At 35.4% G+C, this 17,836-nt stretch overlaps 1 protein-coding gene and 1 long non-coding RNA gene across 9 annotated transcripts in view; one reads left to right on the top strand and one right to left on the bottom strand.

Annotated features, from left to right (window-relative positions):
* The window catches only part of SPATA17 (spermatogenesis associated 17), a 231,316-nt gene that overhangs the window by 115,985 nt on the left and 97,495 nt on the right, over positions 1-17,836 (top strand). The window lies entirely within an intron of this gene.
* The window catches only part of LOC103889935 (uncharacterized), a 68,902-nt gene continuing 56,788 nt past the window's right edge, over positions 5,723-17,836 (bottom strand). For both annotated transcript variants that reach the window (XR_008509917.2, XR_010140471.1), the window contains one exon: positions 5,723-5,968. This is a non-coding gene — a long non-coding RNA (uncharacterized LOC103889935). The remainder of the gene's footprint in view (positions 5,969-17,836) is intronic.

Here is a 17,836-nt window from a genome sequence, read left to right as displayed (position 1 = left end):
ATTCTGTAAAGCTGGGGCATCCTCAGTAAACCATGGTCACAATAAAAATCTGAGTTAGTCATCTACATCTGTGGTCTATACTTGGTTAACCTAAATAAACCCTACGTGGAACGAACTGTATCCTACCTTTATGACTGTCCTTCTTTAAAGGATATGCACTGGTTTTTCATTGAATTCTCTTTTTTCCCTTTCTCTGAAATGGGTTAGTACTTATAAGAAACATCAATTCTGAGTGAGTTCATGTACAAAGATAAGAACTAGGTCATGTATACAGAAGCATAAGGAAAGCTAGAATGTAATTTGGATACCTATGGTACCTTCTGGTGAATTGCTCAAAACAATTTATTATATCTATTTTCAGAATATTCTATAAAGCAGAAATTATCTTTCTAGTGACTAAAATGTTGTTTGGGACTCCTTTTTTTTCCCTTTGGACACTTGGTAGGTTTATTCTTTCAAGATTAGATAGGATCTGACCTACAATCTTTGGATCCATAGTTTAAGAGGCAGGTCCTCAAGTTTGGACATTTGTTCTTAATCCCGAGTGAACAGCTCACATCACAGAATCATCACATAATTTGTTACTATTGGCAGTCTCTGTGCAGAAAGGCCAAGGACTGAACTAGCATGGAGAATGAATTACCTATTAACTTTTACGTTTTATTTCCTCCCTCTTTAACATTGTAGTTTTTATTATCCTGTAATATATGAAAGGGATGGCATTATTATCCATTGCCAGTTCTCTTTGAAGAGACAGAGTGAAGTGGTTTTAAAAAAAATCTTGTTGTGTTCTCAAATGAATTCCTTTTCTGCTCTTCTCCTCTTGCCATCTTTTAACTACCTCACATCTAAGAAAGAGGCAACAATTTCCGAAAGAGGCAAGAATAAATAAAAATTAATTAAAAGAGAGCCACTTAGGTAGAAAAGGGCCTTAGCTCTTTCCCTTATGTATTTTTTCCTTTTAAGTGTGCAGCATTTTAGAATAAATTCTTTAGCAAAACACATTATAAACCTCCCCCTTATGTGTGACTGGGGACAGATCCATGTGTTATGGGCCTGAAGCTTACACAATTTTGGGAATACACCTTTAAGGATAAAGTATGCAAAGTTTCAAATAAAAGAGGATTAAGTTCATTATTTCTGTTTTCTTTAGATACAGAGTCTTGCTCTGTCACTCAGGCTGGAGTGCAGTGGCATGATCATAGCTTGAATTCGTGGACTCAAGTGCTCTCCCAATCCAGCCTCAAGTAGCTGAGACTACAGGCAGGTGCCATCACACCTGGCTAGGTTTGTTTACATTTTTTGTAGACATAGGGTCTTGCTGTGTTGTCCAGGCTGCTCTCAAACTCCTGGCCTCAAGTGATCCTCCTGCCTCAGCCTCCCAAATTGCTGAGATTACGGGCATGAGCCACCACACCTGGCAATATTTTTTCTAATGAGAAAGGAAATCATGTCAAGCACATTTCAAATTTTAAGGCCTGATAATACCCAACATCTTAAAATCTAAAAATATAGCATAGTGCTTTAATAAACTGCCTGCCACAGCTCTATAGCATTTGTTTTCTATGTTTTGACTTCATACTCTTTGACTGCTCCTTTTTTGACAATAATATTGTTATACTTTCTGAAGTGAGAAGAGATGGATTATTTACCCTTTTGTTCTGACAACATTGATCTAAATTTTCATTACTATAAAAGTGTTGTATAATGCATTATGTTGAATATGTTTTTGAAAGGAGAGTCTTCCATTTTGTATATGAAATTATGAGAACTGGATTCCCCATTTATGATTTACACATCTGAAAGTTGGAAAAATTTTTCACAGGCTAGCTTTGGGCTGTGTGCATTTTAAACCTTGCATCTCCCCCACTACTCGCAGACTTCCATGGTGAGGCACTTTAAGATGTTCCTATTGCAATGAAGCCCCTGGCCCTGCTCCTTCATTCGCGGTGCCTCCTATCTACACGGTGGGTGGTAGGAATATTCCTGGGAGGTATTTCTGTATTGGGATTGCAACAAATATTAAGTATATGTGGAAGTGTCAGAAAACCCACATAAATGTATTTAACTAAACCTAGATTAAACAGGTACCCACCTCATCTTTTTCATAGCCTGATCCAAACATGCCCACAGCCACTCTCATACCACCCAACCCACGGGGAAGTGTGATAGAGAATGTCAGAGTAGCATTCACTGATATCTGACTTTTGCCAATTTTACAAAAAGCATGACCACGTGAACAAATTGCTAGGGTCCTACACTGTGCCTTGGAAAGGGCCTATGAAAGCAAGGGACCCCAAAGCTTAAGCTTCCTTAGTTTCACTGTGATTTCACCTCTGAGTGGACTCCATTCATGTACTATGTGAAAACCCTGCTGCTCTTGTTAAACTTGCTCAAATAAGTTTTAACATTTGTTTTAATGTGCTATACATAATCATTGGCATGCCAGATTTCAAATCCAGCCTTCAGACAGTTAAGTAAACCTTATCATTTTAGGCCTATCTTTCTTTAAAGTTGAAGCATCGAATTTTCTTTAGTTCTTTCTCTTCTTTTAAATTGAAAACAAAATTTGGACATCAAACTCAGGATCAGTTTATTTTCATTTAGTAGATTCAGTGCCTTTTTAAAATTAACTTAATAGGTATGGGGTTGAGATAGTTATTAGGTATTAAAAAGAATGAATATATTTTGTATATGTATATATATGTACATGTATACATTTGTATTTGTACATACGTATATATGTACATACGTGTATACATGTTATGTACGTATATGCATATATACACACACAAATACAAACATATATAAAATTTCAAATACAGTCTTAATAAAACATTCAAAAGCCAGAAAAGAATTAGGACAAAGTACATAACAAATGTAGCTCCAATTTCTTACCTCAGTGTAAAATGTTCCTCCACTTACTCCAGAACACCATATTTTAAATTGCATTGTATGTAAACAATTTATACAAGGCAATTGAAAGTTAATTAGTATTTGGTTATTTTTATTGGTTTTATATAAAACTCCTATTGGCCCAGCACAGTGTCTCACACCTGTAATACCCAGCACTTTGGGAGGCCAAGGCAGGCAGATCACTTAAGACCAGGAGTTCAAGACCTGCCTGGGCAACATGGCAAAACACCATCTCTACAAAAAAAAAAATTATCCAGGCATGTTGGTGCATGCCTGTAGTCCCAGCTACTTGGGAGGCTGAGTGGGAGGCTTGCTTAAGCCCAGGAGGTTGAGGCCGCAGTGAGCCATGATCGCGCCACTGTACTCCAGCCTGGGCAACAAAGCAAGACCCTGTCTCAAAACAAACAAACAAAAAACAAAAAAATCCTACAGTTATTTTCAAGTTAATTACAATCAATTCTACCATTTTCTTCATTGGTTAGAAGAGACTAAGCTTTTGGTTGTTCCTTTTTTTAATCACTAATTAAATTTATAATATAATAAAATCCAAATCTTAGAAACACAAGCAGTTAGGCCATTTCTTTAACTAGATCTAATGAAAGAAATGGGGCTGTAATAGTTTTGTAGATTTAAATTTAAATTGTAGATTTAAATTTTTATTTCTCTTACTATTATGGCTATTTTTCTATTTTGGGGACACTTCAGAAATATTTTGGATTGAGCCCAGTCATGAGTTAGATGCTATTAAGTATAACTGATAAATAATGAGTTTGTGAAGTTTGTCAGGTTATGATTTATCCTAGCTCTTCAGTGAGTTTTAGAAGAATAACTTTATATAGATATCCCAGTGTCTCTGATATTTAATCCACTCTTTTAGACTGAAAAACTTCACAATCTTTCTGTTGAGTATCTGGCAGCCAGATTTTAAAATTTCAGGCTCTAGTCTAATCCATCATCTTTTTCCTTTAATCTTTCTCTTTATTACCCTCCCTCCTCTGTGCACCCTATCATGAAATACCATATGCCCTTTATATTAAAACTAGAGACTTAAGGAGAAAGATTATACTCCCAAATGTTTTCTTAAAATGAGCTCTTAACTGAGTCAGTGGTTAAGATACTCAAACATTGACTAATGTGACTGATGTGGTCATTAAGGTCACTGTTAAGATCATGAGTATTTAAGTTCTGAGATCACAGTATAGTCCAACACAAGAAATAATCTATAAATTTTGGATTTTATGCAAAATGTAAATATTTTAAAAGACGCAGAAAGTTTGCTTATTATATTGTGTATCTGTTACAATCACAAAACAAAAAAACCAAAGAGGGATTCCAATTTTTTATTTAAAAAATATAAAATTGATTTCATTTTGGTGTGATATGATTTTGAGTATTTTAGTGTAAAATGGCAGACAGGTTTTCTATAAAACGAATAATCTTGTCAATTGCTGTTCTCTATCTACTGTATCTTTTGACAGTTGGAAATATTTTACTCAGCAATGAATTATGTTATTCACAGAGTATCACAAGGGACAGTAAAATAAAAGATGAGAAAATGAAGATGTGGAGAAGAGAAAAAGGGAAAAGAATCTTTCTTTAAATTTTAATTTGTGAATATCTCTGAGTTTAAAATAAATAAGCTGCATATCTCAGTAGCTAGTATTAGGCTGGAAAGGAACTCTTGTCAAAAATTTTTTTTTCTTAGTTTAGAGAAAAGTGACATCTACAAGGTGCTTATATAAGGAAAAGCATTCCTAATTAGTCATTCCCTTAATGACTTGAATTCCAGAGTTTTTTCTCAAGTTTATTAAGCAATATTTTCCGTTAACTTTTAAATTAATTCATGTAAACATATGTATGCATATAATTTCTGTTCTAACATCCCACTAAATAAATGTGAATCCATTAAAATAATATAATTTTGTTGTATTTATAATACATAATTAAATAATGTTAATTATTTATATTTGGGTTCTATGTACATAAGTTAACTTATGATCATCTGTATTGGTCTTAAACTCACATCACTGAAATGATTCAATTTATTTTACCTCTTTTTTTGTTTATATATCTATACCAAAATCAACCTCCCTGTTTCCTATTATTTGAGTATTAAAATTTTTGAGTTTTCCTTGCTTTTTCAAGGCAGAATTATTCCCTTTTCCCCCTTCTATGTCTTAATAAAGCATTTGCTATTGGTTTTATGTTTATAGCTACCTCCCTCTAATGTAGGTGAATTCATAAAGGAGAACAATCATGCCATTTTGATACCTCCAGTTTCTCATACCAAAGTAGGCTCACAAGTAATACCAATTAACTAATAAATGAATGGTTTATGTACATGTCCTAATTCTGATTTAAAATAATTTTAGATACAAAACAAGACAGGCAGCTTTTATTTTAATTCCAATTATTCACTCTTTTTTTAATGAAACAAGATTGTAAGTAAAACAAAATTATTTTTAAAGCTACAATAATTTTTTAGTAACTTATGTCTATATTTGCCCGAATATATTTTATGTAGGTTTTTTTTGAAGGACAAATCTTATACACCAAGAAAACGCAAAGGGGAAAGCTAATATTTTTTATACTCTGTGTGCCCCAAATTAAACCAAGTTACACAATAGATATAGGATGAAACTAAATTTCAAACTTAGCTCTGGCTGTCTTCAAAACCACGCTTCCCGTTTATGGGTGGTTTCAAGGGAGCTGAGAAAGGGCCTACTTTAAGAATATTTTCCTGGATTATGAGTGAAATTGTATTTTAAGAGTTCTGTTTACTTGAAAGCAACTACTAGACAACATATTCAACATTATTAGCCTTTAATACTTTGTGGGAATTAGCTTCTCAGTTTCTTCAGAGGTCAGGAGGTGGAAGAGACAATTCAGATGCAAGGCCCTCTCACAGGAAGTGAAGCAAGGCTTCATGGGTCCTTATGGACACTTCTTAGGCAATCTATTTGTCATGCCAGAAAAAGGACAATGAAGAGAGGAACAAGTGGGTACTTGTCATCTACTTAGTATTTTCATCTTTGAAACACCAGCTGAAATTCTGAAACAACAGAAATCCTGTTCAACATCCTGTTACACATTGGTTTGCAATCATTTTATGAGACGAAGGGATGTTTATAAAAATACAAATGCCTTCGACATCTCATTCTTGATCTAATTAGCAATGTTTCTTTTAATTAATGTACACTCATGACAGTTAAAAACTGAGCTTGCTACATCCCAAATGATAAAACAGAAGATACATTTATTGGTATATTCAGTACCATCTGAGACATTAATATAGTTAATGGCAAAAGTGAGACATGATATTTGCCAAAGTACTGTTATGGAATAGTCAGGGTGGAAACTTGGCTAAGATGGGAAAGACAGGTATTAGAGCCCAATACATAAATCCCCTTTTTCCTGCCTGATTTCAGAACCAGTGGAGAGAAAATTAAAAAAGACAGATAGATGGAGATAAAAACATACATCTATCTCAAAATTAGTAATGAAAGCTGAATTGGAAGTTTACATCTGAATCAATAATGAGCTTGCTTCTATTTAGTTCCATCATTAAATCTACCCGCTAGTCAGGGGCAGAGGAGGAAAACTAGGCCTATCCCAGTAAATCTGAAAGGAAGTGAGAGCAAAAGATATTTGCTTCCCATAAATAGGCTGGCTTTCAAGAGGTAGGGGGAAGGGGCTAAATTAGGTTGGATCAACTCCTTTCCTGACGCACAAACTGAAAACCCACTGCTTCTTCCTGGACATACTGAAGGGCAGAGAGAAGCCCATGAAAACATGAGGAATGGGAAATATGTACGTCCCACTAACTAGATTTGTAGGGTTGGCAAGGAAGCAAGGTTAGAGGAGAGTTTGAGAATGGTAGAAGCTTATACATGTTCATCAGAGCTACTTGAGGGAGAAGGCTTGAAAATACAGACGAGAAAAAAATAACCAAATAAACATGGACCCAGAAAAGGTGAAAGAGGGTGCAGTGAAGATCATTAAGTTGTAGGCTTAAACAAGTGGGAGAAGACCTGAACTTCTAGGTCAAGAAGGAATAAAATTAATGTAGGATCATGTATGGATGCTTTTGTGGGAAAGGTCAGATGTTAAAGTAATTAATGTTTGAATACCTCAGTATTCTGGTTGATCTTCCAGAGTAATCCTTAGAAGAATGAGAGAGGGTGGAATGTTTAGTGGTACTGGGGACCAGCTAGATTTGAAATCCACAAATAGCAGTCTGCCTGGTTATGTAATTTATTCCAGCAGTTATCAACAACCTGATACTGTAGGCATGCAGAATGATAGCAGTAATAACAGCTAATATTTATTGAATGCTTACTGTGAGCCAAGTACTCTCATAAGTGCTTTACATGAATTATTTCCTTTAATCCTCACATATCCTATGAGATAGACTATTACTTCCAATTATCAATGAGGCACAAAGAGATTAATAAGTAGCCCAATATCAGTGTTAGTATTTGATGGTCTAGAACAGAGCCCACATGTACAAAGACTACATGACACTATCGCTTAGGGAAAAAAAGCTAGCATTTGTTGAGTACTTATTTTGTGTCAACCACTGTTCGAAGTGCCTTAGCTTTTGAACAGCTCAAAGGTACTAAAGATTTAGTACCTTTAATCTTTATCTACCTTATAAGGTAGTACCATTACTATGGAGGGGAAAACAGATACAGTGAGGTTATATAATGCAGGTTAAAATTATAAAGGTAATAAAAGGTGGAGGTGGGAATTTGGATTTTGTTAATCTGCCTCCAGAACCCATGCTCATAACCACTAAGCTCTCCTGCATAGTTGAATTGATTCTCGTTTGGGGTATGGCCCAGTGGGTGTGGCAAGATGATTGATGTTAGAGCCTTGTGTGATTAACATAATCAACAATGGGACTCAGATGAGCAGGGAACTAAGTGAGGGTGAAAAGGAAACAATAGATTAGGAAAGGTTGGAAGAATCAATTGACTTGAGATCTCCAGGGAATGAACTTATGGATAACAAGAATAAGAATATCAGATAACTAACAGACCAGAAAGTTGTGGTAAGAGGATGAGATATTGATCTTTAAGGTTGTATAATTACACAGAGCGGTCTGGATGATGGGGATGTATGAGGTGTGGTCACCATTCCATATATGTGAAGGTCAGTGGACAAGAAGGCATCAAAGAACTATGAAGCTATAATATTGGGATGGGTTGCCATCTGTATATGAAATCACCTAAAATTATCTAGGAACATGCAGTAAAAAGGAAGACTGGACCATGTGCCAAAGGCTATTGTGAATATGGGGGAATAACCAGCAAGTCAGTTTATGATAACTACAATAGGGAAAAATATGAAATATTCAGATTACAAAAAAGTAGATGAGGCCGGGCATGGTGGCTCACGCTTGTAATCCCAGCAATTTGGGAGGCCAAGGTGGGTGGATCACCCAAGGTCAGGAGTTCAAGACCAGCCTGGCCAACTTGGCAAAACCCCATCTCTACTAAAAAGACTAAAATTAGCCAGGTGTGGTGGCAGGTGCCTCTAATCCCAGCTACTTGGGAGGCTGAGGCAGGAGAGTCATTTGAACTGGGGAGGCGGAGGTTGCAGTGAGCCAAGATTGCACCATTGCACTCCAGCCTGGGCAAAAGAGCAAGGCTATGCCTAAAAACAAAAAGAAAAAAGTAAGATGAGTACCACATTGAAAGTGGAAATGGGGAACTGAGTTAAGGAAAACCTTTCTGTGGTGACTGTGATACAAAGGAATACTAAAATGCCTTGCTCAGTATGGCAGCAAGGGAAGTGGTTTTCTAGAGGAGCAGGAAGTTCATTTATAATAAAAGTATATTTATGGAAAAGTTTGAGGCAGAGGGAGATTGTTTCATATAGATGGAATAGGGGCTCCACAGGGCAAGGTTGAAAATATTATAGGCAAGGAAATCAGAAGTCTTCAGAAAAGTAGTGCAGTAATTTGAGAATGAGTATACCAAAGAATATAGTTAAAAGAGAGATATTATTAATTTGGCAGAAAATTATTTGGTCATAAGCAATTTGACTAAAAAGCAAATGGATCAATAGTTGCTTGATCCAACCATCTTCTATTGTGGATAAACTTAAGTTGCTGTACTGTCCTTATTTTAAATACTACAGTAATGATAGATTGAAAGTAAATTATGTATTAAAAATACAAAGGAAGAACTATTTTCTCAAATTTTGAAAAATGGAAAAAATAAAGACGTAGACAAACAACCCAATAGTACACCCAAAAATCCAGAGAGTAGAGCTTTTGTTCATTTTAGAGATCAGTTTTTTGATCAAAATTTGTATTGACCAAATTATTTTTGCTCTAATTACTTTGTGACCAAATTATGTTACCAGCAGAGAGACTTAAAGTTTGAGTGGTGATAAAAGATAACTGGGTTGTGAAGAATAGTTGTATTTTCTGGGCTTTCTACTATCAAATAGGTGAATTTTCTGGGCCTTCTACTATCAAGATCAGAACAAAATAGGAAAACAAAAGATAATCTAAAAATATACAATTTTATTGAAGGATAACATACAGAAAAGTGAAAAAAATTCTAATCACTTAGCTCAATTAATAATCACAAAATGGCAGGTATAATCTATATCTAATAGATACTTTAATAATTTTCCTGTAAGAAGCCACGAGTTTATAGAAAAAGATTATATAAGGGCTCAGTGTTCTGAAAATCTTTAACATCTGGATACAAGATTGTGGCCAGTCAGATAAGGGCAATATAGCATTTCCCCCTGATGCATTCAACCATACTTGATGAAACCTAAAATGGCTTCTTCCTTCTTCAAAGACTGGTGGGAAATCAGTTTTTTGCAGAATCCCATATAACACTAGAAATAAAGTTTGACAAATGCCCAATTCTATTATTGCATTTTCTTTAACAAAAGAAAATTTTCATTCACTTGTCTAGTTCTGTAATTCTGGAGGTTTTTCTTTCAGCACCAAATTACCTTGGAAGCTATCTTTTAAACTCAAACTATGAAATCATTTGTAAGTCAAATCACCTGTAGAAGAATTCAAGTAAGTGAAAACACTAGGTATCCAGAGGAAAAGAGTATACAATAGAAGGTTTGTAGGAGGATGGTGGTCATAAAAACATATTTTGTGATTTTCTTCTATTTTTCTTAGGGCACACAGTTATTGTTAGTATGCCTAATAAGCCAGCTCAGAATATGTAGAAATGGTGCATAAGGGAGTCATAGTGAAGTCTAGAAATCACTATGGAACTTGATATCCACTTCTACTACTCTACTGAAAATAACTCTTGGTAAGGCCACCAGGAATCTCCTAAGTATAAACATGTGGGACCTCTCTGAGATCTGCACACTGCTCATCACACTTCAGTTCTCAAAACCTCCTTTGGCCTTTGTGACATTATGGTCATCTTTTTCTCCTTCTCTGGTCGTTTCTTCTCAGTCTTCTTCAGTAATTTCTGTATGTCTGGTATATTGTGATGTCATATGGGACTATTTATAGTTCTTTAGTTCCAAAGTTATTTAAAGGTTCTGTTACTTTGCACTCTTGTTGTTTTCTGAGAATGCCTTGCCACACCTTATACACCAAACTCCTTCTCTTCCTTCCCGATACTGCTCAAACACCAGGCATCCTGACTCCACAGAATAGTGTACTTCTAGTATACATATATATATATCTCCACATCAACATTTATCAGAATTACCTAATTATTCATAAACTTATCAAGACTGTGACTCAAATGGAAGAGCAGGAATCAGTCTTGAGAGGTTGCAGATAAAGGAGATCAATGAAGGCATATTGGAGGTAGAGAGTGGACTAGGGGTAGGGGTAGGGCGTTGATAGAGTTTAGAGAAAGCAGCAAGCCTAGAGAAATTGCCTAAGCAAGAAAACAAGCAATTTTAGTCTGGTTTTTTTCAAGGATCAGTAAAATAGTGACCTGATATTTACATGTAAAGAGAGAATTGTTTAGTTAGGAAGATGTCCCAGAAAGTTCTTTAAATGGAATCTCTCGCAAAGTCTTTCAAAATGCAGTAGGGTTGAAGAGAAATCTGCTTTCTTTTCTCACATTCATTGAATTACAGTATAATATCAGCCACAAGAACAGAATCTGCTGCTGCAGAGGTCACCCGTCACCTTCTAATTACCATTCTAGGTGTGCATTCTCCGTCCTCATGCTGTTCCACCTCTTCATAGCATCTGACACTTCTGACCTCCTTCATGAAATGGTCTTCTCCCTTGTGTCCTGCTTCTCCTCCCTCACTGTTTGCTCTTTTGAGTGCCCTTCATGGGCTTCTCTTCTCCCGCTTATTTCTTTAATGTGCACACTCCTAAGACTTTCCCCTTGGCTCTTCTCTCAGTCTACACTCTCCCTCAGTAACCCCATCCATTTTTCACACCTTTAGCTATTTTTATTTAGAAAACACTCCAGTTGCTAGCTACGACCTCTTTTTTAAGTTTCAGACCCACTCTTACAACAATACACTGGACCTCTCAACCTGAATGTGTTAAGGGGAGCTCAATCCTAATAACTCCAAAACAGATATTAGTATTCCTCTTTCTACCTTCTCTGACTTGGTTCCAAACCCAAGCTTTTCCATGACTCCACATTATCTTACATTCCTCTTAATTAATCCAGTATCGATGCCTTTTGATTCTACTCTATGGAATGTTTCCCCATCTATCTCATCCTTTATTTTCATTGCTCTTTTTCCTTACCTCTGAATAAGAAATTTTAACCTCTCTGTAGACCTGTGGTTTTATATCAGTTATTCAGGTCACGATAGATTGTCTACTCTATGCCAGTTATGGAAATAAGCAATAGTTAGGGTTCTCAGCCCTGGCTGCACATCAGCTTTAAAAAACAAAACTAAACTAGGCCAGGCATGGTGGCTCATGCCCATAATCCCAACACTTTGGAAGGCCGAGGCAGGCAGATCACCTGAGGTCAGGAGTTTGACACCAGCCTGGCCAACATGGTGAAACCCCATGTCTACTAAAAACACAAAAATTAGCTGGGCGTGGTGGTGTGTACTTGTAGTCCCAGCTACTGGGGAGGCTGAGGTGGGAGAATTGCTTGAACTCAGGAGGCAGTGGTTGCCACTGCACTCCATCTTGGGTGACAGAGTAAGACCCTGTCTCAAAAAAACAAACAAAAAAACAACCCCACTAACTAAACTAGACAAATGCTCAGACGCATGCTTCAAAGATTCTGAATGAGTTAATTTAGAGAAGAGCTTGAACATCACTATTTTTCAAATTCTTCTAATGCGCAGCCAGAGTTGAGAACCAACAACTTGTCATATGTAGAGGCCAAGAAAATGGACACAGTCCTTGTCCTTTTGGAATGTAAACTGGACTTGGGGAGATAGACATTATAAAACAGTTACTCATATATGCATACAATTAGTTATAAGTACCATGAAGAAAATGAAAAGGGTCCCATGAGAGAAAGAATAGAATAGGACAGTCTAATTTAGAATGTGTGTGGGTCATGAAAAGTCTTCCTAAGAAATGATATTTAGTGTGAATTCTTAAGGATGAGTGTGATTTGGCCAGGCAAATAAGCAGATGGAAAAAAAAAAAACATTTTTGGTGAGTTTGAGTCATGGATATAACTGGCATGTATTGAAGAAATGGAAAAAAAATGTGGCTGCTGTGTAGTGAGGGATGAGAGAGTGGCTAAAATGAGGTTGGAACAGAAAAGAATGGGCCTTGTCAACAATTTATGAGATCTTCTTAGGTGCATTGAAAAGCTAATGACAGGTTTTTATTAAGGAACGAAAATACTTGTTTTATTTTTATTACTCGGACTTCCTTGCAGATGGGGGTAAGCACAGCAGATGGAGAGAACCTGTAAGTGTGAAGCACTTCGGTAAAGATATTATGGTTGTTTGGACAAGGATGGTGGCCATGGATATGAATAGAAGCCTATGGATTCAAGACGTATTTTGGAGCTAGAATTAATAGAACTCGTTAGTGGGTTGCATATATGGGGTAGGGGAAAATCGGTAGTCATCATGGATGATTCTCAGGTTTTTGACTTAAGAAGCTGAGGAGCTGGTGGTGCCATTTACTTTTTTAAAAATGGGATTACAGACGTGAGCCACCGTGCCTGGTCAGCTCTACTCATCTTTAGAACAAATTTGAATATTTTTTACACAGAACATATACTTTTACTGCAGCCTTTGATGTGTACCTCTTCAAAAGTTATTAGAGGGCACTTACTGCTGGCTAGTTATGTAATAGTCAATCACAAAACCATTCTCCTAATCCCATCCACCCCCACCACTGAGAAGAGCTTGATGGGAGTGATAACTTTTTATTTGCCTCTGTGCCTATTTTGGATCTAGCAAGGTGGACCCTTTCTCAGTATTCTATTTAAATTTCTTCATTTTGATAAACATTTCATTAGGATGTTTAATGTATGATCATATGGATGAAGATATCAAAATGATTGCTAAAGATATACATTTTAGTTAACTAGCTACATCAAAGGTAATATTTCATTTGCAATATTTATTTTCCATCATGTGAGAAAAAAATCGAAGTGTACCTTTGGTATATGAAATACATGAGGAAAAAACGAATGTGTTCCAGAATGAAGATGGTGTAGCACTATTGTTAGGGGAACCTTCTAAAGGTGAATTTTCCAATATATCTGCTTTCCCCTTGCACTATATCCCTCTGAGGAGTTCTAGACTTCTCCAAACAAACTCAAGCTGAATGCAGTTATTATTTTTTAAATACTCTCTTATCTGCACCCCTGAGGAACTCAGGAAGAATGGTCTTAGAATAAGCATACAAACAACCTCATGATCTTGGCTGAAATACCCCTTTTGATGGTGTTCTTTAGGGCTTGAGTTCTTGGAAGAGCTCCAAATGATCCCTTCAAGTTACTTTTTCAACTTTCTGGGATCCGCATTTAATGTGACCCCACTCTGTAGTATGGCTCAAAACATTTAAAAATTCCTTCTTAACTAAAGTAAAACAAAGAAGACTAAAAGCATTTCACATCAGTAATAGTTTTTAAAAATATTTCTTTATATAGATAAGTTCTGACCAGATGTATCCTTTGTGAATCCCTAATGTTTCCATGAAATTCTTATTCCTTCTGGGGTACTATATCTGAGGGTTAACTATTGTCTGAAATAACTGCTGTAGCTGAGAAATGACCATGTTTCCTTTTAGTTCTGAGCAAGAGTAATTGAATGTAGAATATCTTACTAAATGCTGGATTGTGACAGTGTGTTAACACTGACTATCTCCTAACAGCAGGGCAATTATTTGCTGAGTGGGATTTTTATAAATCCTCTGGTAGTAGTATGTCCTGATAATTATGATGAAGTACATTGGTCAGTGTAGATTCAGCAGTCCCTACCCTAGCAAATATTTCATTCACAGTTATTTGGCCCACTTGTACTTTTCTAGTTATTAGAGAGAGATCTTACTACTCTTCCCTACTGGCTTAGTATATCATTTTTTAAAAGCAAATGTGATTAAAACATAGAAACCAAACATATTTTAGACACACCTCCTTTAGGAACTGTTTCTCTGTCATGTTATTCAGAAATTTTTAATCAAGAGGCAAGAAAATAGTTTTAAATTTTATTCCTATTTGTGGTCAGCCACTCTTTTTTGCTGCGTAATTGTCATTTGTAAAAGTAAAACTTGAATTCTTCCACCTATCCTGAATACTTAATCGTTCTTCATACCCAGGATAAACAGTTCCTTGGAAATCATCAGAAATTGTTATTTCTGTTATGGTAAAATATGAAATTAGGACATTAGTAATTGTGATTTGGGAATTGTAGGTGTACACTATCCTGTGTCTTATTTTTCCTATTTCATAGAAACTTGTTTTAAAAGTACACGTTGGTAACAAAGAGAAGAGAAAAAAATTAGACTATAGCTTCCCCCAGGCAATTACAAAGTAAAGGTCAGTGTATGAGTGGAAAATGGCCATAAAAAACATTTTTCATGGAATAAAATAGTAGGTGCTCCAAATAAAACAAGTATATCAATTTCTTTTCAAATCAATTGTACCATTTTAACACTTTTCCACATAATACTTAAGTATAAGAATAAAAACTGAGAAAAAGAGCCAATTGATAGATTGTTAGAAATACAGAATGGTTCAAAATATTAATGTAATGCTAAGGGTGACTGGGTAACAAATGGTACATTTGCTCGTTGCTCAGCCTGACATAATTAATATTCTAGGTCATGCTTAAGTTCCCATGATGGAGAGTCTGAAGGGGGGAATTCAAGAAAAATATATATCTATTATATAACTCATTGCCTTTTTTTTTTTTTTTTTTTTTTTTTTTTGCCTTTTGACGAGTCAGAATCGTAGCCTTTAAAAAAAAATCAGTGCTTTCACACCTCATTTGCCATATTCACCACTGGGCCACCAGTCAGCAGCCGGGCCTGATGCAAGGAGGTCAGTAAGAAGCTATTAGCAGAGTCCTCTCCTGAGATTTCTTGGGTCTTATTGAGTTGAATGTTAGCATGACAGTACTGCAAATAACTCAGTTGTAGGCTTTTTCTTTTTTTTTTAAGCAGTTAGCACAGATTTCCCCATAGTGTTGGTCACTCTAGAAAATTATTGCTGAAAATGAAGTCCCCAAAGCTAGCTTGGCAGTAGGCCTTCTAAGTTGTGAAAAATGTGAAAACTGAAAAATATGCCATGGTCCCCGAGGATTAACCCTGTCTTTTGTGACTCATAGTAATATTTTTAAAAATAAACAAGAAACCATTATTCATAGGTGGCTTACTAATGATGAAATATGGCAATTGAGACAATAGTATGTTAAGGTTGTTGTACTTATTTAAAGAAATAATAAGTAAATGAATACTGTATCAATATAAATAAATAGGGTATTTACTTGCTGTAAGGATCGTGGGAGTGCTGGACTGTTTTTATTGACATAACTTAGCAAATGTATTAAATTAATTTCTAAAACACTGACACCTTGAAGACTTTAAATGATACATTTGAAATTCAATTAAAATATATTTTCGATCTATATTTGATTTAAATTGCAAAGAGAATACACATGAGGAGGTCTCCATATAGGTTGCAAAATATGATTTAAGAAAGCTATCATGTCTACTGATCCATTTGCATTTCCCATCTAGCCTATGTATACACGTGCATGCAAATGTGCAAGGAGATCAAAGAGGATTTCTAATGGGGTAAAGTTAATAGCCGGTAGCAGTTATTCAGGTAGGTAGATATTTTCAAATGATAAATTATAATCTAGCTAAATTGTATGTATTTTACCATTTTAATCTGTAAGGCTGTAGCAATGTTAATAAAAAACTAACAGACTTCAGTTTATTAGATCGTCACTGATGAGAATGGTATTCTCATATCATTTTTATAGACTGTAGATTTAGTTATACTTTACGTCACAATAGTCTTTTAAAAATATAACATTTATTTTTTTCTTGGTACAATCAATAAATTCTGATCTTAGAAAATCACCCTAGAAATTATCTTTATAATTGCCATCCACTTAAAAATTACTGTCCATGGAAAGCTATTGTCTGTGTATTTACCTTGTCTATATTTACTGTTATAGAGAGAACATGTTAACATGACATTAAAAATGGTTTATATAACTGCCTTTAATGTTTTTCCACACAGTGTTTTTCTTGTATCAATTGTAATAGAGAATAAATCTCTAAGAAGAGCCAGTACAAAAATATTTTTAAATGTTTAAATGCATTTACATTAACTGCTTTGTATCCAATAAAATTTAGTCTCCAATTATAAAATAGGAAAATTTGAGTTGGAGGTGACTCAAGTAGGTCTTTGACAATGTGTTTTAAAGCAAATTGAAACTGTTCTGTTAAAAAAGAGAAAAATGGTATAATCTGTATATTCTTTGAAAGCAGTCAATACAATTTTGAAATAAGTCTCAAACTTTTTATTAAGATATTTATGTTGCTTTGGAAAGCAAGAGTGAAATAGAGGTTTTCATGGGCCTTTCTCAATTGTACATTGTTCTTCTAGATGAGCATTTAACATTCATTTATTGAGTGCCTACTAAGTGCCATGTACCCTGCTAGGCCCTGGGGTTGCAAAAATACCTGGAACAGACTCTCTGTGCTCCAACTTCTAGCTTGTGGAAGACATACATGCAAATATAATTTTGAAACAGTGTAATGTGATAGGTGTTGTGGTGGTTATCCCCACAGTAAGGAAGCATTTGGGATAGGACATTGCGTTTGGGATAGGACGTTGCATTTGGGATAGGATGTTGCATTTGGGATAGGATGTTGCATTTGGAATAGGACGTTGCTTTTGGGATGGGACGTTGCATTTTGAATGGTACATTGCATTTGGGATAGGACGTTGCATTTAGGATGGGACGTTGCGTTTGGGATACGATGTTGCATTTGGGATAGGACATTGCATTTGGGATAGGATGTTGCATTTCGGATAGGATATCGCATTTGGGATAGGACGTTGACTACAGCCTGGGTAGGTATTTGATAGAGGTTAACACTTATTGCTGAGTTAGGCTAGAAATATAAACTTTTCTTAGTTTTTCGAAGACAGCTATCTTAGTTAATGCTTTGGAACTGCTGATTCCATGAAGTAAATGTAGCATACAGGAATGTTTATAGATATGTTGATGGCATAAGAGAAATCACATTTTTAGTAGGAATGGATACATTTAATATATAGTCCAGAGTGTCTACAAAGACACCAAACAAGTTATATTGCCCTTTAAAATGTAACTTCTCCTTTTAAATATGCATTTGTGTATGATATTTACATATACACATATGTGTATATATTTTGATATAAGACTTCATGGAACCATATATCAAAGATTGGTATCTAATACCATTAAAATATAATACCATCAAAATTTTGTTCTATGCAGTTTGTATATTCAAACA

Source organism: Pongo abelii, chromosome 1 (genome assembly GCF_028885655.2).
Source record: "Pongo abelii isolate AG06213 chromosome 1, NHGRI_mPonAbe1-v2.0_pri, whole genome shotgun sequence".
In the NCBI taxonomy this organism is placed as follows: Eukaryota; Metazoa; Chordata; class Mammalia; order Primates; family Hominidae; genus Pongo; species Pongo abelii.
This window is presented reverse-complemented; position numbering and strand designations above follow the sequence as displayed.